Raw genomic sequence first — 24,680 nt, 5'->3', positions numbered from 1 at the left:
CAGGTCTTCGTTACAGGAAAAGCCAGAAGCTAACCACTATGAAACCTTAGATGATGATTTCCTGCAGTGATGTTGATTCAAAGTGATGTTTTTGGCTCGACAGCATTAAACGTGTCATCGCTCAGCTTTATTTTCTTTGCCCCTCCCTCTCGCTCTCGGGCCGTGCAGGTGAAGCGGTCGCTCTGCAACAGTTAAGGCTCGGTGTGCCATTAGGTGTGTGGTGGTAATTAAGAGCTGTGACACTGCACAGCAGCGCGGTGTATCTAAGGACCGTGATGCTGTCTCACTGTTTCCTTATTTGTAACCTGTCTCATACTAAAGTGTCAGGACTTCATGTGTGATCTATGAAGCTTTAACTGACTGCAGAGTACAAGATGGGCACAACACATTTAGTATCACAAGGGCAGACTCAACCCTCTATCTGCTCTATCTGTTTATGCTGAACATCCTGTGAAGCTGTCAGTTTGTGTACACGTACAGGTCAGTGATGCAGCCTCTGTAAGGTCTGACAAAGTGCATTTAATGTTTGGTTGGTGTGTTTGCTGATGTGGGTGTTTCCCTCTGCAGGTCCCGCCCCTAGTGCTGCTTCTTTTGTTCAAACTGTATTCTTTTACATCATATTAAAATGTATAAATATGTAGATTTAAATATATTTGTGTATTCATGTCTGGTTTGTGTTTGGTTTTCTTTTATTCATTTCTGCAGTGGTTGTTGTGTATTACTATTTAGATTGTCTTTTTTTCCATTATTGTAATTGTGTATAAAGTTTGATTTGAATGAAAGTTACACTCAAATGCTTTCAGTGTTGCTGTGTTGAGTGTTTGCATGTTTAATGTTTGTATGGAAGACACAGAAAGACATTTGGCTAAAGAAATCTGTGCTAGAGTAACTTTAAAACAATAAATAAACAGAATGTAAATAATGATGTTTAGTATTTGAGAAGGAAGCTGTTTCTACAGGATCCTGATTGACACTTAAAGGTTTATAAAATGTTCTCATTAGTTGTTTGCAGCAGAATATCAATGTATGTAAATCAAAACAACAAAAGTGTGTGAGACTACAAATTCTAGAATCAGAACTGCTGATTAACTTTTAAAGACAGATTTTGTATCTGAGAGCAGGGACACTTGCTGTGTTCAGTGTGACTCATCTCTGCAGAAGGTCAGGGCTCTGATAGTTACAGTTAGTGGGTGACTTACTGGGCAGGTGGATCCTGAGTGTTGAGTCAGGGTTCATTATGGTCCTGGTTGCTACTGGAAATAAAGAAACAAAAGGAGGGTGTGTTGTTCAGGAAGTACAGACTGTAGCTCAGCAGGTAGAATTACTAACTGGAAGGTTGGAGGTTTGATCCCTGGCTGCTCCAGTCTGCACGCCACGGTATCCTTGGGCAAGATATGGAAACCCGACTTCCTCTCCGATGCATCCATCATAGTGTCATTGTTAGAAAAAGAAGTGCTTGTGTGAATGAAGCACGCTGTATAAAATGCTTTGACTGCTCATATTGAAAAGCAGCTTATAAGAACTGGTTCATTTTCCAGATAATTCCACTATTAAGACAACAGACATTTGGGAGACTTTCTCCTGAGAGTAACACTGAAAGTCTTGCTGCTCCTCCACAAAATGAACTCTTCAGTTTAGATTTGATTAAAGACACAGCTCAGCTAAACACAACTCAAACTAATCGACACTATTTTTCTTTATTACGCAGCATTTTTATAACTATTTCCAGATGTTTCTAAAGATGAAAACAGAATTAAACTCCAGCCTGATCCGTTTCTGAGGTTCCTGACTCTGAACGTCCCTCAAACGCCTCTCTGATCGTTTCCTTCCGTCGCTTTTACTTTCGCTTTCGTGAATGTTGTGGCGCAGTTGATCGTCTCCATGTTAAGGTAAAGTTAGCAGTCTGTACTGTTTTCCTGGCTAACATCAGCTGTGTGCAGCTTAGTTTCAGCATAAATCTGCTTCGTTTTATGTGAGATCAGAGTCTGGGAATGAGACAGAAACAGTTAGTTGATGATCAGCAGCTGAACTCAGAGTCGATGTTACTGTGGATCCACTGACTGATGACTGTAGGCAGCTTCTCCTGCCTCCATCAGTCTGTGGATGTATGGGCTCAAATTGTGGTCATAAATATTTTGTACTTGTAAATCAGGATTTGTACTTAACCAAGAAATACGTGTGAAACTCTGCACTCAAGTTTCAAGTTACAAGTACGTCCCTATTTTTCTTCCTTTCATCTGATTGGCCAATGTCATGTCAATCACAAATTTAACAATCCAATCAGAGAACAGGTGGGTTTGGCTATTGGAGGGGTGCTTTATGAAGCTTCGGGTCCTTGAATGGAATAAATGCTAGTGATGGGATTTCCGGCTCTTTTTAGAGATCCGGCTCTTTCGCTCGGCTCACTAAAAAGAGCCGGCTCTTTCGGCTCCGAACCGGCTCTTCAGGTTGTTTTGTTGCTTTAATTATTTAATCATTAACAATAATATAAAATTATGTAGAAAATGAATTACTAATGTAAAAAAAAGTGGTTTTATTTATATATGTTTATATATGGCCCCTAGAGACAAAGCACGTACAAACTCTAAAGCATATACAAACTCCAAAAAGCACATACAAACTCCAAAACACATTTCTAGCGTTAACTGAACTTCCAAAACAGAGCTACCCAAATCACTTAAATTACACAATTGAAAGCATGTGCGTATTGTTTGTGTATTTATAGACAAGCACTCATATTTATTCAAATAATTAAAAAAAAAATTCATTTATCTGTTATTACCACACACCAAATCCGGTTGTTGATACTTCCTGGCTTGTGTAGACACTAGGTAACAAAAGCTCAACACTGCGCCCTAGCATCCTGGAGCACTTCTGTTGTCTTTTGTACGTGATTCTGAGTTTTTACGTGTTTTGGAGTTTGTACGTGCTTTGTCTCTAAGGGCCACCATAAATATACTTTATTTATTCACTCCACATAAAATGTAATAAATAAATCATATAATACAAAGAACAACTATTTACATTTTAAACTTTTAACTATTTAAATTTTCAGCTTTTTCCTTTTAAACAAATTTAACGTGAAACAACACAAAACACTGCAAACCACAACACAATTAAATATAAATTAAAATATTAAAACAAAAAGAAGATGCACATTCTCAATCAGTGGGTGCTGAGTGGGTCAGTCAGTGTGTCTGCTGGGCTGATTTGTGTTTCCTCTGCAGGTGAAGGTAGAAAGTGTGTGTGAGCTGATGTGAATTGAGCAGCATGGATCAGTGTGAGGACAGAGAGGAGGGAGTCCCTCCCTCTAAAAGCACTCTGTGTGGGGAACATGAGAGCCAGACCAAAGCTCAGAGGTGAGATGACCATCTCTAACTGTCCATGACTCTTCTCCACGTCACAGCTCAGCACTCACATCACTGCTCCATCATTATTCACAGGAACCAGCCTGGACCTCCACCCAGCTCTGTGTCCTGTAAGAGTGACTGGTCTAAAGATTTTGTCATTGAGTTTAAAGTCTCTGCTGCAGAGAGGTGAGCTGTTAGTAACAAGAACTCTCTGATTTAAATGATTTTGATGTTTCCTGGTTTCTAAAATGCATCTCTGTAGCAGAGCAGTGTCTCCAAGGACACACAGGCTCAGCTGTAACTGTCAGTTTATCTGGTTTTAAGACACATTTGGACTCAATTGGCTGTTTTTAACTATGTATTTTAGTCAGAGGTGTAAATTTAGACCTCACACATCTGGATCCTAAACTATGATAGAAACAGCTGCTAGCAGTGGGTAGTTTGACTTTGATACGCTGCTCTAGAAAGCAAACAAAGGTTTGTGCAGCTCCTCTTCAGAAAAGTGTTCAGAGAGCAGCTGCTGTATTAGACAAAGGCTCGTCGTGTGAGCCCAGATGTGTGTAACAGCTGGATGAAGGAGAACCATCACAGTCACGTCTCCATCCCGCCTTTATTAATGAACTTCCTGTTGCTTGCAGATGACAGGAACACAAAGTGTTTGTGCCACGTGATGCTGCAGGATTTGTTAACATGTCCATGATGGTAACATCTCCTCGTCTAACTGCAAACACATGAGCGCTCCTAACGGCAGCTATCACAGCCACACAGGCAGACTGTGTCTCACTGTTGCATTCAGGGACATTTGTTTTCCTGTAAAAAGCTGAACTCTAATCTAAGAGGACTGTTACTGACAGGAAACAGCTGCATTATCTGCAGTCTGTGTGGTCACAGCTGCTTCAATCACTTTATCAGAGAATTGATCATTGAATAAAACATGTTTGTGTCTGCAGAGGTCAGAGGTCACAGTCTGCAGGATCCAGCTGTCCGTCTGTGAGGAGTGACCGGTCCAAACATGAACCTCCAAACTTCAGTGGTGAACCTGGACCAACGAGGTCAGAGAACTGTGATGACTCCTTTACATGTTTGTGTTTTCCTGGATAAATATGACCAAAGATTCATTAAAAAGATAAAAATATTAGACTTTGTCCTGTAGCGCTGTGTGGCAGGCAGGATTGGACCCAAACACAACAGGATGAAGTCAAAGAGGCAGCTTTATTTCAGCTGTGAACATACAAACAGCAGAAATAAGAAAACATAACTGTAGGTTTGCAGTGAATGAAGCCGCAGCTCGACGCTCCACTTTGTCCCTCTTTTCCTTCTCCAAACAGCCACATCAGGAGTCTTTGATGGAGTTTTAAAATATTTAATTACAAATGTCCAAAGATGGGTTCAGGATACCTGAATCCACAATTATTAAAGCTAAAATAGTTCACAGGGTTTGGACTTTGTTAGGTGACGAGAGAACATCAAAGTGTTTTTTATCTTTAAACAGTATTTTTATCACTTCAGTTGCTCTCACAGCCCTGTTTGTTATTTTACCAGAGCTCTTATGTTTCACTCAGTGCTCCCACCAAACACCTTGGAGGACACATTGGTGTGATTTAGATTTCATTGGTGTAAACACCAGTCACACAAGCTAACCCATGGAGGCAGCAGCAGGCTTTGTGTTTGGTAAAGTCTGTTGGCTTAAACTAAGAGAGTTTAGTTTATTAGCACAAAGAGCTGTCAGCTAAAGCCCCGAATGCACTTTGAATACAGATGAACTCAGTACATTTAGCATTCATGCTAGCAGCAGGCTATGACTGTCCACTGAGCACCAACACAGGTAGGAGTGAGCAGTGATGAAGCAGGACTGTGGGCAAGTTTGAGCTACAATCCTATTGGCTTCTCAGTTTCTCCAAAGAAAAGGGGAAAAATTCTTGGTGTTGTGAAGATGTGAGTTGGTCTTGTTGTCGTGGGGCTGGAAGGATGCTGGCAGTGAGAGGCTTTTCATACAGTGTTCAGTAACAGAATGAGAAGAAAGCCACTGCACATGAAAGAAGATACTCGTAGTGTTTGTTTACTGTGTTTGTGCCACAATGTCAGATCAGTTGTAGATTCACATGCAGACTTGTCCAGTGAAACCAGTGCAAGTACTGCAGTACAGAGCAAAGACTAAGCAAGCCAGGAGAGCTCTCCAACTTTCTGAAAGTATCAGGATATTTGAGTGATAAGAAAAAGTGGATCATGCAACAATGTCCCTCAGCACACAAAACAATCAAAGCAGAATAAATATAATGTTTTAGAAAGGCCAATCAAACACTTACAGGGACCTGAAGAGAGAGAAACCAACAAAATGTCATGGCTAACAGAGGAACTCAAGCACAGACTGAATTCTGACAAACAAAAAGGTGACAGTTTATTTACCAAAGGGGTGAACCACAGTGCTCTATATATGTACAGTGAGTTGGGGAGGGGGTCCAGGGCTCCAGGGAAAAAAGGGAAGGGAGTTCAGTCACTCTTGTCCTGCTCTCCACTCACACAGCCACACACAGGAGTCACAGGTAAGCGTCTGTAACCAGGTTCGGGGAAATATATACTCAAAGTATACACAAAGTTAACCCAGCTGTCGAATTTAGAGAGAGATTTCTTAGCAAGGAGCTGAGATCATGAACACAGGAGGGTCAATGTCCCAGCGACAAACTGCTCCATGCCGCAGCATTAAATGGTTACCGGTAAGCCCAGGTGAATCAGCAATAGGTGGTGTAATCATCATAACTGTGTGGACCAAGAGCGAGAGGCCATTACAAGCTCCACCCAGGCAGGCAAAACGCTAGCAGGAGAGAGCAAAACATAACAAAACCTGAAAAGCCATCATGAGCCAGCCAGAGAGACACAGAGTTTTATACTAGAAGAGAAACCTGCTCATCTTCATCATGTTTGTTTAAATGGAGAAAATCAGAAATCTCTGTGTGTCAGACCACGGCTCTACACGGACACTTCTAAGATGCTCCAGAGTGAACTGACCCAGATAATCTGCACACAGCGGCTGTAAAACAGTGAAAGTCATAACTGTCTCTCTCTGGTGGAAAGCTTTTATTGCGAAGTCAGGAAGTCTGCAGGAAGTGTTGAGTTTGTTTTCAAAGGAGTTTGCAAAGAAAAGCGTCTGGACTTCTTTAAGTTACTTGACGACGTTTCACCTCTCATCCGAGAAGCTTCTTCAGTTCTAAGGTCAAATGGTGGAGAGTCCCAGATATAAACCTAGTGGGAGTATCCCCCCACAGAGGGACAAAAGGACCCCCTGATGATCCACTAATCGCCTGAGCCAAGGTGTGAAACTGGGTGTGGGACCCAATCAGCCAGAGTTTCGGGTGAGTTCATTGTGAAACCTGGCCCCACCTTATCATGCGAATTCCTGAGGTCAGATGGCCCAGGATGTGAGTGGGCGTTAAGGCGTCTGGGAAGGGATCTCAAAACTGGATTATAGATGGCAGAGAGTTGGTGTCGTAAACCACTGCCTCTGTTCAAAGATGGTCGCTCACAGTGGACATAGATGGCTTCTTTCACTCCTCTTTCAAACCATCTGTCCTCTCTGTCCAAAATGTGAACATTGGCATCCTCGAAAGAGTGTCCTTTATCCTTAAGATGCAGATAGACAGCTGAGTCTTGTCCTGTGGAGGTGGCTCTTCTGTGTTGTGCCATGCACTTGTGAAGTGGCTGTTTGGTCTCTCCAATGTAGAGGTCTGGGCATTCCTCGCTGCACTGTACAGCATACACCACATTGTTAAGTCTGTGTTTTGGCGTTTTGTCTTTCGGGTGAACCAGTTTTTGTCTGAGTGTGTTGCTGGGTCTGAAATGCACCGGGATGTCATGCTTGGAGAAAACCCTCCTGAGTTTTTCTGATACACCGGCTACATAGGGGATGACAATGTTGTTGCGTCTGTCCTTCTTATCCTCCCTCGCTGGTGTCTGATCTTCTTTTCTGTGCCTCTTTGCTGACTTTAAGAACGCCCATTTAGGATAGCCGCACGTTTTGAGTGCTTCCTTTACATGTGTGTGTTCCTTCTTTTTTCCTTCAGGCTTAGAGGGAACATGTTCTGCCCGGTGGTGTAGGGTCCTAATTACTCCAAGTTTGTGTTCCAGAGGATGATGGGAGTCAAACAGGAGGTACTGGTCCGTGTGTGTGGGCTTCCGGTAAACTTCGATGTTGAGGTTGCCATTCTCTTCAATGTGCACGGCGCAGTCCAGGAAAGGCAAACAGTCATTCTTTGTGTCTTCCCTGGTGAACTTGATGTTTTTATCCACAGCGTTAATGTGCGCAGTGAAGGATTCCACTTCTTGTGTCTTGATTTTGACCCAGGTGTTGTCTACCTATCTGTACCAGTGGCTGGGTACTCTTCCTTTGTAAGAGCCAAGAGCCTTCCTTTCCACTTCCTCCATGTAAAGGTTGGCTACAATAGGTGACACGGGGGAGCCCATGGCACAGCCATGTTTTTGTCTGTAAAAGCCTTCGTTGTATTTGAAATATGTAGTGGTGGGGCAGAGGTTCTAACAGTGTGCAGATCTGATCGGGTGTGAAGTTGGTCCTGTCCTCCAAGGAGCTGTCTTCTTGTAGTTGTTTTCTGACAGTCTCCACTGCCTCCGTGGTGGGTATGCAAGTGAAGAGAGAGACTACATCAAAGGACACCATGGTTTCATCTGGATCCAGGGTAAGTTTCTGGACCTTGTCAGTGAAGTTGGTGGAGTTCTTGATGTGGTGTAGGGTGTTCCCCACGAGAGGAGCAAGGATGGTAGCAAGGTGTTTTGCAATGTTATAAGTGGCTGAGTTTATGCTACTGACTATGGGTCTGAGTGGGACGGCTTCCTTGTGGATTTTAGGAAGTCCGTAAATGCAGAGTATGGCATCCCCTGGGTAAAGGTGGTGATATGTAAGGCGGTCAATGATTTTTTCCTTTTCAAAGTCTTGAAGGCAAGCTATAACTTTCTTTTTGTAGCTGCTTGTGGGGTCTCGCTTTAAGGCTTCGTAGGTATTGTTGTCACTGAGGAGAGTAGTGATCTTTGTATGGTAATCTGTAGTGTTTAGGACCACGGTGCATCTTCCCTTATCAGCTGGTAAAACAGTGATGTTGTGGTCTTTGCTCAGGGAAGCGACGGCCTTCTTTTCCTGTATTGTGAGGTTGGACGGAGGGACTTTGGCACTGGAGAGGGTGGCTGAGTCTTTCATCCTGATTTGCTCTGCTTCTGTCTGTGATAATTTATGGCAGATTCTGTGGCTGTGATGAGGTCCACTATGGGCAACTGTTGTGGAGAAATGGCAAAATTGAGTCCTTTGGCTAATACTCTCTTTTCAGGTTCAGTGAGATTCCTGTCTGAAAAGTTCTTAACCCATTTTTCCTGACTGTCTACAGGTGTGTTTTCTTCTCTGGGTTGTGTAGGTTCAGAATGAGGAGTGTGTGTTTTTGAAAGCAAGGTGTGAAATTTCCTGCGTTGTCTTTCTTTTCCTTTAGAGTGTTGGGCCCGCTGAGCCTTGACCACAAACTTGTAAACCTCTTCTAAGATTGGAGAAGGTAGAAGGGTCTGGCTGATCTTGATCTGGAGGGCATCTATAGTGAAATGGACCAGATATAAACCCACTAGGTTTATATCTGGGACTCTCCACCATTTGACCTTAGAACTGAAGAAGCTTCTCGGATGAGAGGTGAAATGTCTTCAAGTAACTTAAAGAAGTCCAGACGCTTTTCTTTGCAAACTCCTTTGACTACAATGACCTGGATGACTGAGAACCTTCACAGACATATTGAGTTTGTATTCATCACTCAGTGTTTAATGAGACAGGCAGACAGGAAGAGCAGTTCATTAGTGTTGATGAAATCAAAGGAACTGTGAGGAACTGCAGTTTGGTCAAATCTGGATGTTTGTCACTGACAGTAAATGTTTTTAGTGATAAAGAAATGTGTTCACAGAGGGAGGAAGAGGAAGAGGAGTGGTGTTTGTGAGGAGGAGCAGCTGTCCTGCTGTGCTTTGTGTCAGGACGTCCTGAAGGATCGAGTCTCTAGCAGCTGTGGACACTGGTTCTGCAGACAGTGCACCTCCTCATACTGGGACCAGTCTGCTTCATCAGGAGACTCCTCCTGTCCCCAGTGTGGAGAAAGATCCAGAACCAGAGCTGGACTGTAGACAGCCAGTCAGAGCAGCTGTGTACAAAGTAAGACTGAACATCTGTCTGCTGATGGACTCATTTCTGAAAACTGGACTTCTTGTGTTGTTCAGACATTGAAGAGTTTTCTTTCTCTTTAGTCTCATTGTTTTTCTTTCTTTCAGCAGATGTTGGTCTGCAGGAGGTTTTAGATGAACATAAGATCAGTCTGAGGAGGAGATGTGAACGTGTGACTGAAGGAAGTGATGAAACAGGAAGTAGAACCCTCCTCAACAGGATCTACACTGAGCTCTACATCACAGAGGGACAGAGTGAAGAGGTTCATACCCAACATGAGGTGAGGCAGCTGGAGACAGTTTCCAAGATGGACGCCCTCCACGACACTCCAATCAGGTGCCAGGAGATCTTTAAAGCCTTACCTGACCAACAGAGACCCATCAGAGTGGTTCTGACCAACGGCGTGGCTGGTGTTGGAAAAACCTTCTCAGTGCAGAAGTTCACTCTGGACTGGGCAGAGGGCTTGGAGAACCAACATGTCAGTGTGGTGGTTCTGCTTTCATTCAGGGAGCTGAACCTGATCAGAGATGAGCAGTACAGTCTTCTGGAGCTGCTCCATGTTTTCCATCCAACATTACAGAAGGTCACAGCAGAGAAGCTGGCTGTCTCTCAGCTTTTGTTCATCTTTGACGGCCTGGATGAAAGCAGACTTTCATTGGATTTCACCAACAGGAAGCTGCTGTCTGATGTCACACAGAAGTCATCAGTCAGCCAGCTGCTGACAAACCTCATCCAGGGGAATCTGCTTCCCTCGGCTCTCGTCTGGATAACTTCCAGACCTGCTGCAGCCAATCAGATCCCTCCTACATGTGTTGACAGGCTAACAGAAGTACGAGGCTTCACTGACGCCCAGAAGGAGGAGTACTTCAGGAGGAGATTCAGTGATGAAGAGCTGTCCAGCAGAATCATCTCCCACATGAAGACATCCAGGAGCCTCCACATCATGTGTAGTATCCCAGTCTTCTGCTGGATCACTGCTACAGTTCTGGAGCACATGTTGACTGCAGATCAGAGAGGAGAGCTGCCCAAGACCCTGACTGACATGTACTCACACTTCCTGCTGGTTCAGACAAAGAGGAAGAAGATCAAGTACCATGAGGGACATGAGACAAGTCCACAGGAGCTGACGGAGGCTGACAGGGAAGTTCTTCTGAAGCTGGGGAGGCTGGCGTTTGAACATCTGGAGAAAGGAAACATCATGTTCTACCAAGAAGACCTGGAGCAGTGTGGTCTGGATGTGACAGAGGCCTCGGTGTACTCAGGAGTTTGTACAGAGATCTTCAAAAGAGAGTGTGTGATCTTCCAGAAACCAGTCTACTGCTTTGTTCATCTGAGCATTCAGGAGTTTCTGGCTGCTGTCTACATGTTCCACTGTTTCACCAATAGCTTCACATCACTGGATGTCTTTTTGACTAAAGTCATGGAGAAATCCCTCCAGAGTAAAAATGGCCACCTGGACCTGTTTGTTCGCTTCCTTCATGGCCTCTGTCTGGAGTCCAACCAGAGACTCTTAGTAGGTCTGCTGGGTCAGACAGAGATCAGTCCAGGAACCATCCAGAGAGTCATCAACAACCTGAAGGAGATGAACAGTGATGAAATGTCTCCTGACAGAAGCATCTGTCAGTCTGATCTTCCACTGTCTGATGGAGATGAACGACCTCTCATTATTTCAGGAGATCCAAGAGTTCCTGAAGTCAAAGAAGAAACTCTCTGAGAGCCAGTGCTCAGCTCTGGCCTTCATGCTGCAGATGTCAGAGGAGGTTCTGGATGAGTTGGACCTGCAGAAGTACAACACATCAGAGCGGGGACGACAGAGACTGATTCCAGCTGTGAGGAACTGCAGAAAGGCTGGGTGAGTTCAGCTGTGATCATTAACATCATTGATCAGTGTAGGTTAGCAGTTTAATTTTGAAAATAAAATCAGATTGTAACCACAAAGTGTTTGTGTCCGTATGCTGCAACCTTCCACACCATTCCTTTATTGTACAGACTCAGCAGCAGCTCCATGGATCCCAAATCCAAGAGTGGAGAACAGATTTGAAGTGTGTCACATCCATGCAGTCACAGCTGTTTCCACCATGTTTCCACTGATATTAATCCTGTTCAATGACACGTTTCATATCAGTGAATATGTTCTTTAGGACGTCCACTGACATGTTTAAGTGTCCTTCTGATAATCACTTAAATCATCCATGAAATCCATGAAAAATCCTTTTAGTGTTTCTAACTTCACCCTCTGTCCTCTCTCTCTCTCCATCCTCCTCACTGCTTCTTTCACTGATAATCACACAAACATCGTATTCAGCTACAAAATAACACAATAATATCATCTGATGATCATTATTATAAGAGCAGGATCCATATTTGATATCAGAGTAACACACTGCTTGGTTATGTGCAGTCATCATCAGTCACCGTGGGTCAAAGAGAAGGTCACTGATTGGTTGCTGACCTTGGTCACCTGTCCACTCTAACCTGTTTGTGTTTGCTCTCTCTTTGCTGTCTCCATCCTCTCTCTCCTTTCTCTCCCTCTCTGTCTTTGTACCGTCACTCAGGTCCAATGGAAACAGTGACATTTATAAACCAATCAAAGACAAACTGATCCATGTCAGGTTATAACAATATTCAAAGTGAATACAGGCTGCTGCTGGACACAGACAGGTAACATCATTTTGACTTGCTGTCACCTGGATCTGGACTCATAAACACTGACGCCCTGAACAGGAATACAAATCATTTTCTGCCAACTAGCGACACACCAGCAGATAATGGCTCAGAAAGTTAAAATAAGCCAATCATTTCTGTGTTTAGTTCCCCTGAAATCAGATCTGATATCAGCAGCTCTGAGTTCATTCATCATTATTGTCCAGTGATGAGATTTCTGCTCCGTTTGGTAACAGTCAACAGGTTTTTCCTGCGTGTGGACGTGAACAGTGGTACCTGACAGCAGGTAGCAAACAGAGATCATCTTTCCAGCTGGAACTCTTCACTGAGCTGAACTCATTCAAAATGTTCTGGAGTCAAAACAGGAAACAGTCCAAATGTGTGTCTTCACTCTGACTCTGGATCAGATCTCAGTCACAGACTGTGGACATTATGGAAGCCTAAATGTGACACCATCTTCCTCCTTCATCTGCAGATTAAAGCCAAACAAAGATTCTCATTAAAAGTCTGCAGGTCTGAGAGAGACTCAATCGTTGTGTCATGTCAAACACAGTAAGAGGAGCTGAAGCACAGATGTGAAGAGCAGATTCATCAGATTATGACCTCACTCTGTTTTGTCTTCATATACATTCAGTCTGTGTTTATAATGCAGATTTTCTGCTTTTATAATAACACATTTTATATTTTCTATCATCACAGACTGACTCGGTGTGGACTCTCAGAGTCTCACTGTGAAGTTGTGGCCTCAGCTCTGAAGTCCAACCCTTCCCATATGACAGAGCTGGACATAAGTTGGAACAACCTGCAGGATTCAGGAGTAAAGCTTCTGTGTCCTGGACTGGAGAGTCCAAACTGTCGACTGGAGACTCTGAGGTGAGTTCACTGACTGCAGCTGTTGTTGTTTTTCTATATTTCAGGTCTTTGATTGATGTTTGAAACTTTCTTTAGTTCCTAAATGTTCAGGATGTTTCTGAAGACAAATGTGAAGAAGTTTGAGTGCTTTCAGAAATTTTGTGTCTTTCCAAACGACTGAACAACAGTTTTTCCTTTTGGCTCCAAACAGAAGTGACAGACTTGAGCAGGGTTCATTTAAAGGCTGACAGAAGTGGAGTGGTGATGGGGAGATGTTTGACAGGACAGTGTTTCAGCCTCCACAGGTTCATGTTGTGCTCCATCAGTCAGTGAAGATGAAGTCAATGCTGATGAGGCTGTAGAGTGTGTGAGGGAAGTGAATGAGGATGATGAAGATCTGATGATAGCAGATCAAAACAGGCTGCAGAGACTTTGAGCCATACAGGGCACACAGTGTGTGTACAGAACAGCTGAAATCATTATGGAGGCCTCACTGGAATATGGAAGCATCACAGTACAGCTTCAGTGAAGCATTAAAGTCTCTGATATGAGATGAGAAATGAAGCAGCCAGAGCTTTTTCATGAGTGGAAATCCACTGTGACTGTGAGCTGCTGCTACAGCCTCCAGATTAGCCAGCAGCTCATCCTGCTCAACATTTTCTCGCCAACTTTAATGGAAGTGTGATGTTTTCAGCTGGAGTGATGGTCAGGGTGGCCTCCCTCTCCTCTTCTTCTCCTCTTCCTCTTTCATTTGTAAAGCCACTTCTGCTGCTTTCATTCATTTGGAAGTCCTGTAGCTGAGTTTGGGAGAGACTAACAGCCTTGGCAGCAGAGGGGAGAAAGGCTGTAACACCACCACTTTACTCTGTTCTACCTGTCACATCATTTTATCAGGAAACAAATATGCTCATGTTTTTACTATGTTTGTCTTGAAGATGTAAGAAGATCACATGGTGCTTTTTATTATTGTGTTGGTTTGTTTCCTGTCTCTTGGATGGAGCCCAGCTCTGCGTGGCCCCTGGACCTATGGTCAGAGTAGTGTGCTGGAAAATCCGGCCCAGGATGAGGCCAAACTGACATGGGATGAAATGTCTGTCAAATAATTCAGCTTAGTGTAGTTTCATTTCTGCACAATTTAAAAACAACCAAAACTTGTTTCTGTCTTTTCTATGTTATACTGTAGACTTTCTTTGATACTGTGTCCAAAAGGAGCAGCTTTTACTTTGAAGGGCAGGCGGCTCTGTTTCCTCTTCAGGTTGGATGATGGAAGCAAATTAGTATGTGATGTTCTTTCAGTGTTGCACTTTGTAGACGCTCCCTGAGCACTGGTCTCACAGCCAGCTGCACATAGAGACCAGTGTTGTTAGTCCAGGTCAGAAGATGACTTGTTGGAATGAAAATGAGCTTGTAGTTTGTCTGCTTTAATAATGTGACTGGAAAAAGGTGTTGGACTTCAAATATGTCCATTTCTTTCACACTTCACCTTTAAAAGTGAAGCCTGTGGTTCCTGGAAGGAAAAACACGACTTTTTCAAGTCTTTTTCCTGTTTTTATGATAAATGTACGACTTTAATGTTTGTATTGTGTTTAATTTTAAAATTAAAATCGCCACCAAGAACCAAATAGTGGGAAGACAAGTCAGGAATTTTAGTGAAAAAAGTGCTAAAAAAATTTGGATCGTCCCAATTAGGAGCATAGACATTGGCAAAAATGAATTTAGTGTTCAAAATACTACCACTTACAATAATGAATCTACCATTCAGGTCCGCTATAATATTAGAAAAAACAAATGGCACTGATTTGTGTATTAAAATAGCAGCACCACAAACTCTGGATTTAAATGCAGAGTAATAGAGTTGGCCCACCCACCCCTTACGAAGTCTAAAAGGATCTGAAATTTTTAGGTGTGTTTCTTGTAAAAACACAACCTGGGCGCCCAAAACTTGCAAATGATGGAGGACCTTGCTCCTTTTAATAGGTTGGTTCAGACCTTTACAATTCCAGCTACAGAACTTAAACGAGTGACCTGCTTGTTGATTATTAATATTTAATTGCGATACCATGTTAGAACATAGATTGAAAAAAACAAAAGCTGACCGATGAAAAACACAGAAAAAACAAAGTCAGTGTACAGAACAGTACAACATAAAAAACAGAGAACACCCAAACTTCCCCCTAAATGCTGAAGCATCTTCCCTAACAAGATGCGCGCACCCCCCACCAAACACACCCTTGAGCACTTCCTCCCAACCATTCGAAGTCCCAGTTGAGTTCAAGCTCCTTGCAATACAAGGCAGAGACAAATCAAGGATTGTATGAAAATATATTAGGACAAGACACATCCTATAAATCAAGCTCACCTCAAATAAACAAAAGTATGTTACTTAAAAAAAAATACAATAAGATACAATAAAAAATAAAAAACAGTGAAGAAAGAGAAAACAAAATAGAATAAAATATTTCACAGAAATTAACCAAGATGGACATATCAGCCCAATGGGCTAAGACACTTATGTGACCTGAGAGGCAGGGCCCCCCAGGATGTTATTGGCAAAGTCCGTGGCAGACGCAGGATCAATAAACTTACGTACAACTCCATCTGGAAGTGTCACCCTCAGTTCTGCAGGATAGAACAGGCCGAACACTGCAGGTGTGAAGTTTGGAAAGATGGAGATCCTTCTGCCCTGGTAAAGTAGAGGAGAGTTTGCCCCTGCAAGATGTAGCAGCTGTTCCTTGACATAGAAGTAGTGGACTCTAATGAGGAGTGGGCGAGGAGGCGCTCCCTCTCTGGGCTTTGGTCCAAGGGATCTGTGAACCCGATCCAACAGAGGTGCTTCATTCAGTTTCAGAAGATCTTGCAGGAGATCGGAAATAAACTCCCTAGGGTTAGAAGTCTCCAAAACCTCGGGGATGCCAATAAGGCGAATATTATTGCGCCTTGATCTTCCTCCTAGATCCTCACATTTAGCTTGCAGTTGTCTGACCTCCTCCGTTAGGACACTTACAGCAGATTGAAGAGAGGTCAGGTCGTCACTGCAGGTTGTAGCTGAAAGCTCCAAATCTTTAATGGTGGTCCCTTGAGCATTAACGGTGGCCTGTAGGGTGGTTATAGCAGCTTTAAACTCAGCCTTCACAGATGATATTTCTGACCGCAGTGTATGGGTAACTGTATCAATCTTGCATTCAAGCTTGTCGCAGATGTCCTGTTTCAGAACCTCCAATGCTCTGGTAAATGTGACTTCGCCGAACGGTGCGCCCGCACCCTGCTCGTAGCTGCTGATAGCCGCGTCACGTGGAGATTCACGACCCAGCTCCGGGCTCTGTGAACCACCCGCGCCAGCCTGACCCCGTTTTCGACGTTGCTCGAAAACGTCGAAAACAGGGTCTGTCATTATGCAAAAAAAGAATAAAGGGCAAATTGTGGGACTTTTAGTGAGAGAACTTGATTGTCCGGATGCTACGGTCACCACAGCCAACCAGGAAGGAAACTCCTGCGGCCTTTCCCAGAAGTTGTCAAAAATAGGTTTCCCGACCTCAGAGAGTGAAAAAGTGAAAATAAATAAACAAGTGGGCGCCCAGCGGCAAAAAGGGTTATTTAGAGCCCACAGGGCTGATATAGAAAGTGCGGATGCCTCTTAAAACAATATTTTTGTCACTGCTTTGCGGAGCCACGGGAAACACGTCTTCACACCATAGTGTCTAACAGCGCGCCCCCCTGTTCTGGCTTTTTATAGCAGATAACCTTCAAAATATTCTGCAGTCGATTAAAAACTGAAGCAAACCATGAATCAACGTGTGAACATGACCTGATGCTGCTGAAGTGAAGCAAAGTTACAGAGGTTTGATTACAGACACAGCTGAGAGTTTGTAATCTGTCATCATTTTAAAAGGTTTAAATTTCTTCAGTATTGAACAGCAGAAATGAGGCTTTGTTTTCGGAGGCCGACAGCAGTGAACACAACAGCAGGCTGGTGCGTAATAAGCAGTGAATAATGCAGAAAACAGATTTTTGAAGGTAGACTGTTCTTGAAGTACACTGAGAGAGAGAGAGCTGTGCAGGAAGTAAACGTCAAAGTCAGAGAGAATTCATGACGATGTTCATCAAACGTAAAGCGTAGTTTGGATCTTCTTTTGCTGCTGGTTCAGTCAGTTTTGGTTGGAGACAGATGAAACCTGCAGCTTCAGGATCTGTGAGCTGTCCACTTTCAACCCCGACGGCGTGTCCGTGTACGTGCCGTCGAGTGAACGATCCACGCTCTGTGTTTCCATCTTTGTGTGTTTAGCTGCTCTCATTTACTGTTTTATCTGTTTGGTTGTTGTTGAAATACTTTTGGGAGCTTTAACCTGAGATTCTGGCAAAATACATTTATATTAAAAATCGATTCAGGATTGAAGGAATCAACATCGCTTTATTCAAATTAAAACCATTTAAATAGGAAAATCCATTTTTTTACACCCGCCTCTAATGCTGGGTAATGTCAGCTGGTCCATGTGCAGCTGGCTGTGAGGCTCAGGGAGCGTCTACAAAGTGCAACACTGAAAGAACATCATCCATAAATATTGAGTAATAACTGGACTCTCATACAGCGAGACTCAAATGCCTTTAAACATCAGCTTATCCTGCTGATCCAAGTCCAACACTGAGTTTGTAAAAACATGTTTGTCAATCATTTTGTTTGGTTTCTGAGGAAAATGATTCAATAACTTGCTGCTAATACACAACATTTCATCATATTTCCTCATAAACCTCTTTTGTCTGACCATTTGATTCCATTTTAATTTGCAATAAAGGATCCACAGAGTTTGGTGACAATAATGACAGTAGATGTTAGTGTGAATGTGCTGGAAGCAAATTAGTGTGTGATGTTCTTTCAGTGTTGCACTTTGTAGACGCTCCCTGAGCACTGGTCTCACAGCCAGCTGCACATAGAGACCAGTGTTGTTAGTCCAGGTCAGAAGATGACTTGTTGGAATGAAAATGAGCTTGTAGTTTGTCTGCTTTAATAATGTGACTGGAAAAAGGTGTTGGACTTCAAATATGTCTATTTCTTTCCCAACAGAGGTCGATTATCTTGTTAATAATTTTACCTCCTCACTACGTACGACTCTGGATACTGTAGCTTCTGTGAAATCTAAGGTCTCAAATCAGAAGTACCTGACTCCGTGGTATAATTCTCAAACACGTAGCCTAAAGCAGATTACTCGTAATCTGGAGAGGAAATGGCGTGTCACAAATTTAGAGGATCATCATTTAGCCTGGAGAAATAGTTTGTTGCTTTATAAGAAAGCCCTCCGCAAAGCCAGGACATCTTACTATTCATCACTGATTGAAGAAAATAAGAACAACCCCAGGTTTCTCTTCAGCACTGTAGCCAGGCTGACAAACAGTCAGAGCTCTGTTGAGCCAACCATCCCTTTAACGTTAACTAGTAATGACTTCATGAACTTCTTCACAAATACAGTTTTTATCAGTAGAGAAAAAATTACCAATAATCATCCCACAGATGTAATATTATCTACAGCTACTCTTAGTACCATTGATGTTAAGTTAGACTCTTTTTCTCCAATTGATCTTTCTGAGCTAACTTCAATAATTACTTCCTCCAAACCATCAATGTGTCTTTTAGACCCCATTCCTACAAAACCACTCAAAGAAGTCCTGCCATTAATTAATTCTTTGATCTCTAATCTGATCAACCTATCTCTAATAATTGGCTATGTACCACAGGCCTTCAAGCTGGCTGTAGTTAAACCTTTACTCAAAAAGCATCTCTAGACCCAGCAGTCTTAGCTAATTATAGGCCAATCTCCAACCTTCCTTTCATATCAAACATCCTTGAAAGAGTAGTTGTCAAACAGCTAACAGATCATCTGCAGAGGAATGGCTTATTTGAAGAGTTTCAGTCAGGTTTCAGAGCTCATCACAGAAAAAGAAAAAGCTTTAGTGAACGTTACAAATGATCTTCTTATGGCCGCTGACAGTGGACTCATCTCTGTGCTTGTCCTGCTAGACCTCAGTGCAGCATTTGATACTGTTGACCATAATATCCTATTACAGCGATTAGAACATGCTGTAGGTATTACAGGTACTGCACTGCAGTGGTTTGTATCATATCTGTCTAATAGACTCCAGTTTGTGCATGTAAATGGAGAGTCCTCTTCACACACTGAGGTTAATTATGGAGTTCCACAGGGTTCAGTGCTAGGACCAATTCTGTTTACATTATACATGCTTCCCCTAGGCAGCATCATTAGAAGACATAGCATACATTTTCACTGCTATGCAGATGACACCCAGCTCTATCTGTCCATGAAGCCAGATAACACACACCAATTAGTCAAACTGCAGGAATGTCTTAAAGACATAAAGACCTGGATGGCCGCTAACTTTCTGCTTCTTAATTCAGATAAAACTGAGGTTATTGTACTCGGCTCTGAAAATCTTAGAAATATGGTATCTAACCAGATTCTTACTCTGAATGGCATTACCTTGGCCTCCAGTAACACTGTGAGAAACCTTGGAGTCATTTTTGACCAGGACATGTCCTTCAATGCACATATTAAACAAATATGTAAGACTGCTTTCTTCCATTAGTGCAACATCTCTAAAATTAGAAATATCCTGTCTCAGAGTGACACTGAAAAACTAGTTCATGCATTTATTACTTCCAGGCTGGACGACTGTAATTCATTATTATCAGGATGTCCAAAAAACTCCCTGAAAAGCCTTCAGCTAATCCAAAATGCTGCAGCAAGAGTCCTGACAGGGACTAGAAAGAGAGAGCATATTTCTCCTGTTTTGGCTTCCCTTCATTGGCTTCCTGTTAAATCCAGAATTCAAAATCCTGCTCCTCACGTACAAGGTCTTAAATAATCAGGCCCCATCTTATCTTAATGACCTTGTAGTACCATATCACCCTATTAGAGCACTTCGCTCTCACACTGCAGGCCTACTAGTTGTTCCTAGAGTATTTAAAAGTAGAATGGGAGGCAGAGCCTTCAGTTTTCAGGCCCCTCTTCTGTGGAACCAGCTTCCAGTTTGGATTCAGGAGACAGACACTATCTCTACTTTTAAGATTAGGCTTAAAACTTTCCTTTTTGCTAAAGCAAATAGCTAGGGCTGGACCAGGTGACCCTGGATCCTCCCTTAGTTATGTTGCAATAGACGTAGGCTGCCGGGGAATTCCCATGATGCATTGAGTCTTTCCTTTCCAGTCACCTTTCTCACTCAGTATGTGTTAATAGACCTCTCTGCATTGAATCATATCTGTTATTAACCTCTGTTTCTCTTCCACAGCATGTCTTTATCCTGTCTTCCTTCTCTTACCCCAACCAATCACAGCAGATGGCCCCGCCCCTCCCTGAGCCTTGTTCTGCCGGAGGTTTCTTCCTGTTAAAAGGGAGTTTTTCCTTCCCACTGTCGCCAAAGTGCTTCTGATAGGGGGTCATATGATTGTTGGATTTTCTCTGTATCTATGAAGCACCTTGAGGCGACTTTTTTTGTGATTTAGCGCTATATAAATAAAATTGAATTCTTTCACACTTCACCTTTAAAAGTGAAGCCTTGTGTTATGTGATGGCTGCGTGCAGGCAGGAGAAGGACCCAAAGTGCAGACTCCGGAGACAAAACTTAAACTCAAAACCGCTTTAATCTTAGACTCAAATATAACATAACTGGAAAAATCAAAATAAACTTACACCGAAGGACTGAAAAACACACAGCTAAATAAACGGTAGATCGCGACAATGACAAACTGAAACACAGGGCTTAAATACATAGAGGGAGCAATCAGGGAATGGACAACAGGAGGGAAACACAGCTGGGGCAAATCAGAACTGACGAGACAAGGAAGCGTAAACTGAACACACTGAGATGAGACAGAAACCTTCAAAGTAAAACAGGAAACACAAAACACAGACTGAACAAAAGACACAGACTCACATGCAGGCACTACAACAGAGGGAACAGAGATGTGGGACCAGGGCAGACACAGACTAGACACGGGGATACAGCAGACAGGGGAGACAGCAACCAAGGATTACACAGAGACAAACCATAAGACATGACTCACGAAAACCCAAAGACTAGAAATTATAAATAATATAATAAACTCAAAAGCCCTGGGTCAACGACCCAGGCATCCTAACACCTTGTTGTTCCTGGAAGGAAAAACACGACTTTTTCAAGTCTCTTTCCTGTTTTTATGATAAATGTACGACTTTAATGTGAAACATTCAGAGTTTTTTCTCTTGTTGTGTTTGTTTGAAGCTGCTTCCTGTTGGCTTCAGCTGCTTGGAGTTTCCATTTTCTAAACTTCTACATTCTGAACCTTCTTCAGCTCTGAACAGATGATGAAACACTGAATGATTTCAAGCTCACACTTTGTCTAATAAACTTACATCTTTCATTCTTTATACAGATTGAGGGGCTGTGGTTTGTCAGCGATCAGCTGTGATTATCTGGCAACAGCGCTGAAGTCCAACCCCTCTCATCTGAGAGAGCTTGTCCTGTACAGAAACAACCTGAAGTATCCAGATGTGAAGCAGCTGTCTGATCTTCAGCAGAGTCCAGACTACAGACTGGAGCTTCTGCTGTAAGTAGAGTGATGGAGTGAGTGGGTGGTGCTGTCAGCAGTATTGTACTAAACACAGTCAGTATGAAACAAAGATCCAGTGTTTCCTGTAAAGCTGCAGCTTCTCAGTGAAGCTGTGAGAGGAGAATGGTGACAGGCTTCAGGATTGGACACAGACACTTCCTGTTTCTGACCTTTATGGTCACCATAGTAACGACTGACACGCTCATATCAAACGCTGTCAACATCCAATCAGCTCTCTGAACAAAGCAGCACGCAGACCAATGACTGCATTCATTTCCAAGTTTAAAGCAGTGAAGAACACAGTCTGTAGGTGAGGAAGAATTTAGTGAGAGCAGATGTTTGGATGGAATTCCTCCAGTTAACAGCTGGAACCGTCCATCTGGATTGTTGGGCTTGTTGTTGGGGTTCCTACAGAGCTCAGAGTAGACACACCAAGGTTCTTCTAATGAATGAAAGTCCAAACTCAAACTAGGAGGGAAAAACATTTTCATCAACTTCAATAAAAATCCAAAGATTAGAAAAAGTGAAGCAACAATGAGTCCTAGTACAGTCCCAGCACTGAAGTCCCTGCTGCTCTTTATACTGGATGTGCTGCATCACTGACTGACAGCTGATGAAGAGTCTCTGGAAACACTCGTTTATCTCCTCTGCTCTTCCTTCTTCTCTCTGCAGGTGGAAGGACTGGTGATGGTAAACAGGGCGGTGTGTGTGCTGAGAGAGGAGGAGCTGTGTCCTGATGATCCAGAGAGGTTGAAGCAGCAGCAGCTTGTGTGTAGAGACGCTCTGACTGGGCCATGTTACTGGGAGGTGGAGAGGAGAGCTTCATCCAGCAGTGACAGACAGAGGAATGAGAGGAAGTGCAGATGACTGTCAGTGCTGCAGAGTGAACTGCTCTAAGAACAGCTCCACTGTCAGACACAATGTAGAGTCCAGCATCATCCCTGTGTGTCCCTCTGGATCTGACAGAGGATCATCAGTGTATCTGGACTGCTCTGCTGCTGCTCTGTCCTTCTACAGTCTCTGCACAGTCTCTGTCTGACTCTGGCTTCAGACCCTCCTGGATCAAACTCACCTGCAAAGACTTTCAAACATCACTCAATATATTTGAATACAGAATATATTTGATATATACTGTAGATGTACTGTAGAGTTGCAGTTTGTCACTTGTAAATACAGTCTGTGAGCAGCTATGAGCTGAAAGATCTTTCTAGAAACACGAAATGTTTTCACTCTTCTGTTGCTTTTTCATATATTTCCACAACATTAACATAACAGGACAATAACAGGACACGTGTGATCTGAGCACTGCTGTGGTTGCTGTGCTGCACGTCTTCATTTAGATAACAGAGACATCTAGTGGTTCAGAGGGAGAACTGCAGGAGGTGGAGCTGTGTTTTAGCATGGAAAACTTTTTATCTTTTAGGCGCAGATACAAATATGACAAGTATCAGTGTAAGATACAAAAGGTCACATCAGTTAGCAGAGGGAACAGTGATCACACAGCAATGTAAGAATAGAAACATAACAGTGAATCTGGACATGTATACAGATGGAAGCAAACAAACAGGATGTAACACTACATTAAAGCCACAAATGGGAAGAAAACAAAGCCAAAGGAAAATATATTTGATCTCAGGAATCCAAATCAGATGCTTTAGAGCAGGGGTCGGCAACCCTGGGCACGCGTGTCACAGCTGGCACGTGAAGGGTTAACTGATGGCACGACCATAGCTGGACTGGCCATCGGGCATACCGATGGTGTTTTTTTGTTTTTATGAGCCGATGATGTTTTGTAATTTATTTTTTTTGTAACGGTATAAACAATGAAAGGTGGTGGATTGGCCGGATGCTGGTCGATGTGTAAAAATAAGTCAGTTGTTTGGTGGTGGCTTTGGCAGAGCTTCCACAGAGGCAGCAGGTGGATGAGAGAAGGTGAGGCAGGAGGAGCAGAGACCCGAGGCGGCCGCCGGTGTTGTGCCAAACTAGTGGTGCAAGGTCCACTTCAAATATGTTGGTCAGGTTAATCAAAATGGAAACTGTTGAACGTTTCAGAAGTTTACACATTAACCAACATGGTCCAGCACTAAACATCGTAAAGCCTTTAGTTTTTGGAGAGAGGATGCTGCCATCAAATTCAAAATGGGCTAATATTTTTCTTTAAATCTTTCATTTTCTCACTTTGTTTAAAATACTTGTTTATAGGATTTGCAAATTATTGCATTGTGTTCTTAATCATATTTAACACATCGGATCAAATGTAGGGAAGTGGGTGTTATATTCAGATTGTGGGATAAATTTAGGAAATGTAAAACTTTTGATGTTAAAATTGTTTATTTGCAGGGTTTAAAAATAAATGTGTTTACTGTTTGAAACTCATACTTGGCCTTCTACTCTTCATGGCTACTTAACCAAGCTAACAGGGTGGAGAGTTTTAGGAGCTGGGAAAGAAAAGTGTCTGAACTGCTTTAAATTTCTTGAAGACATTTTATCCAAGAAGTTTCTTCAGTTCTGAGAGCGACTGGTGGAGAATCCCAGGTTTAGGTCCCGTGTGAGTGTCCCCCTAAGAGGGTCATGGACTCCCTATTGATCCTCTGCCTAATCACACGAGCCAAGGTGTGAAAACGGGTATACGTCACAATCAGCTAAGGGCTGTTTCCCAATTCAGGGTCTGCAGCCTCAAAGGCCGCATTTTAAGGCCGATTACATCACAGCGACGCGACGAAGGCTGTCCCAATTCAAAGGCTGCTCAAAATGCGGCCTTCAAATGCGTCTGTGAAGGTTCTCAGTCATCCAGGTCATCGTAGTCAAAGGAGCTTGCAAAGAAAAGCGTCTGGACTTCTTTAAGTTACTTGAAGACGTTTCACCTCTCATCCGAGAGGCTTCTTCAGTTCATGAACTGAACTGAAGAAGCCTCTCGGATGAGAGGCTTCTTAGTAGTACTGCTGTGTTTATATATTCTGAGGTAAGTTGATCTATAGTGTTACATCATATTCTATAAGGATGTTATGTGTTTGTATATTTTCTG

The 24,680-nt window shown here is 42.9% G+C and overlaps 1 long non-coding RNA gene and 1 pseudogene across 1 annotated transcript; both read left to right on the top strand.

Annotated features, from left to right (window-relative positions):
* Positions 1 to 1,881: 1,881 nt before the first annotated feature.
* LOC148105909 (protein NLRC3-like) lies at positions 1,882 to 13,084 on the top strand (annotated as a pseudogene).
* An 8,399-nt stretch (positions 13,085 to 21,483) lies between these two features.
* On the top strand, positions 21,484 to 22,876 carry LOC148105908 (uncharacterized). The gene is made up of 2 exons (XR_015718615.1): positions 21,484 to 21,652; positions 22,328 to 22,876. It is a non-coding gene; the product is annotated as an uncharacterized LOC148105908 (long non-coding RNA).
* The last annotated feature ends 1,804 nt before the right edge of the window (positions 22,877 to 24,680 follow it).

The sequence above is a fragment of the Neolamprologus brichardi genome, chromosome 3 (genome assembly GCF_056152115.1).
Source record: "Neolamprologus brichardi isolate AB-2024 chromosome 3, ASM5615211v1, whole genome shotgun sequence".
In the NCBI taxonomy this organism is placed as follows: Eukaryota; Metazoa; Chordata; class Actinopteri; order Cichliformes; family Cichlidae; genus Neolamprologus; species Neolamprologus brichardi.
The sequence above is the reverse complement of the archived record's forward strand: the minus strand, read 5'-3'. Positions and strand labels throughout refer to the sequence as shown.